Source organism: Pseudophryne corroboree, chromosome 10 (assembly GCF_028390025.1).
Source record: "Pseudophryne corroboree isolate aPseCor3 chromosome 10, aPseCor3.hap2, whole genome shotgun sequence".
Taxonomy (NCBI): Eukaryota; Metazoa; Chordata; class Amphibia; order Anura; family Myobatrachidae; genus Pseudophryne; species Pseudophryne corroboree.
The window spans coordinates 212,577,860-212,581,055 of record NC_086453.1 but is presented as its reverse complement, the minus strand read 5'-3'; positions in this window follow the sequence as shown (position 1 = coordinate 212,581,055).

Here is a 3,196-nt window from a genome sequence, read left to right as displayed (position 1 = left end):
CAATTACAAGCAATCAACATGCATCTTGACAATGATCAAATGTTCAGGGGGGAAAATGTTTTCAAATGTTGACATGGTGATAATATTGACAAGGAGTTTTCTTGCTTAAGCTGAATAAACACTATAAGATTATCTGTCCAATCTTTCTGATTGGAACGACAATCTGGTACTGTATGGGAGCAAATGACAATTGACTATCTGCTCCCGAACACTGGAAAACAGACATAAATGGCCGTTCTGTCAAATTGGTAAAATCTGTCTGATTTAACCAATTTATCCGAACAACTGTTTTTGTCAGCTTTCCTGCGTTTTGCTCCCATACATTACCAGATTTTCATTCCAACCAACCAGAATGGAAAGATATATCTGTAGGTGTGTACCCAGCTTAACCCTGATGCTAACCCTAAAGCTGCAGCCATACACTTAAAGGGGTATATTTAACTGAAGTCGGATCCATTCCGACATTCATTTGTCGGAATGGATCCGACCAGGGCTATTCAATGCCATCTCAATTTGACTTTAAAAAAAGTCGAATTGAGTTGCGGGAGCTGAGACGGGGGAGAGCCGTGGGCAGATGGGGGAGAACAGCGGCTACATCAGCGTTGCCGAAGGATGTGTCACAGCCGCTCACGGCAGCATCCACCCGGCTCCAGCAAGCGAGGTCTCGCTTGCTGGAGCTGGGTGGACGCTGCTGTGAGCGGCGGCTGTGACACATCCTCCGGCTACGCGGCTATAGCCACTGCTGTAGCGCTGCTCACCCCCGTCTGCCCGCGGCTCTCCCCTGTCTCCCCCGTCTCCTCCTCGTCTCCCCCCCCCATCTCCTCCTCTCCCCCGTCTCTGCTCCCGCATCTCAATTCAACTTTTTTTAAGTCGAATTGAGATGGTCGAAAAGGGGACCAAAATCTTGCGGTTTTGGCCCTGTTTTTGACAGAAGCACGCGGATCGGCAGCTATTTCGCCGATCCATGTGCTTTTCGACAAGTTGAATTCCTCGACTTGTCGAATAATTTGGGGTTAGATTGAATAGGTCGAAACCCCTTCCGACCTAAAAAAGTCGAAAACTGCTGTCTTTTTGACAGACGGGAGCTGTCGACTTCAATTGAATATACCCCTAAAACTGTCTGTCCAACATTATGTTTGATTTTACCAAATGGTTTTGTCCGTTTTAAAGCATTTGGGAGCAAATGGTTGATTGTTATTTGGTTGTACAGATAATCCTAAACTTTATGGCCAGCTTAACCATTATGTCAACATTTGCATTAAATCGACAAGTGATATGTCAACATTTTGCATAAAAATAAAATGTAATCAGGTTGACATCATATAATTTGGACATGGTGGCTACGAGATGCGGGTAATATATCGCCTGTTGGGATCCCGGCATTCAGAATCCTGATGTAGGAATCCTGACAGGCGTTGAAATGCCGGCAGTCAGAATCCCGACCTCAGCCCGGTATTCCCACTCAGGTGGTGGGTCCACGCCACCACTCAAGTGGGAATATTACCTGTGCCGAGCGAAGCGAGCCACCAGGCTCGAAGCTTGGCGAGCGCAGAAAGGCCGCAATGGGACTCGCTGCCGGGATTCTGACAGACGGGATGCCGCTGTCGGGATTCTAACAGCTGGCATTTAGTCCATCGGGAAATCATACTGAATCCGTGGCTACATACCACTAAAACGTATGTTATTACTCATGCATTTTTAATTCAAATATTAAGCTCTTTGTATACTACAGCATAGTGCTTTTGTATGGTTCCAGAACTCCTTGGTGACTTCTAATATCCATAGACAGTACTTTATAGTAGGGGGCATAATCTCTTATATAAAGTCCTTCCTGTAATACATGTAAGTAGAGTCCCTTTCTGTTACTGGGATCTAGGTGCAGGAAGTGTGAGTAGTTGGCACTCTGCATATGCTTGTGCACCCAAGCAGCAATAATGTATAATTACTATTTATGGACATAACTGTCAGCGCCACATTGCTCCCTGGCATTCTGTGGCTGACTGGACATCTACTAAGTTCTTGTAACCCTTAGTTTAGCATTACATTAATGTCTGATAGGTTTCTTGTGCTACTAGTGCCGGTGCCCAGAGCCGTATTAAGGGGGTGCAGGGTACACTGTACCCCTGGCACCCATCAGTCAGGGAGGCCCCCTAGCTGGGGCACACTGACAACACCGCCTGTTTCTCTTGTGCAGCAGCAGATGCAAGAACCTGGGCAGCCAGAATGAGAGCAGGGCAGTGTGCAGTGCAGACAGAGACACAGGAATATTAGGAGTTATGAGCTGCCGACGGAGCTTCCGGACCAGGGGAGAGATGTGGCGGCTGTAAGTGACCCAAGGATCCCCCCAAACACAACAGGTAATATTGATGTGTCTGGGTCCTATATAATCTATTATCTGATGAGAGTATTCAGGACTGGAGAGGGCGTTACTAAGAGAGTCCCCGAGTCCTGTCCCAGTGTGTAATTACTACAGAGGCTGTGTATTTTAAGGGTGTTTAAGTTGTGTTTGTTTCACTGCAAGAAAACGCCTTGTTCCTAGAGTTCCTGCCTACTGAATGGTCATTGATATATATTGGTTTATGCGTTTAGAACCAGAGCTCATCTCCAGCAATACTTGTATCAGTAAAAGAGAAGCTGCACAGTATGTGTCTGTAACTATATGTCTGTAACTAACTAACTATATGCTGTAGCGAGCCTGTTACAGAGCATCTTAAGTGGTTCTCTTCAACCATTTGAAATCGTGAGAAGTAAGCACATATAATTTTCCAATCTACTTCACCACTTCTAGCACAATCACACCAACCACTTGAGCGTTGCATTATTTAGTGGAGGTCCAGCAGTGCTTTTTCTTACTTTAAATGTCATTTTGCCACTGATTGCTAATCCATTTTATACATAACAATGACATGACTGTAACACTGTACAATTCACAATGAATGAGAACATCACTGTTCTCCACCTCATTCACTCTTGTTTTGTCATGTTAGAGGCTGGGACAGTTTGATGTTGCCCATTACACTGTATAGGAGGGTTTGTTTTTTTTATCTTGTGCTATAAAAGAAATAAAGCTATTGAACATATGGATGATTATTTTTGTACATGTAATAACAGGCTGCATTAAAAAAAGGAGAAACAACAATCAAAAATCCATCTGTAATTAAAATACCAGCTTTTCAAAAAGAAAAAAGAAATCTGA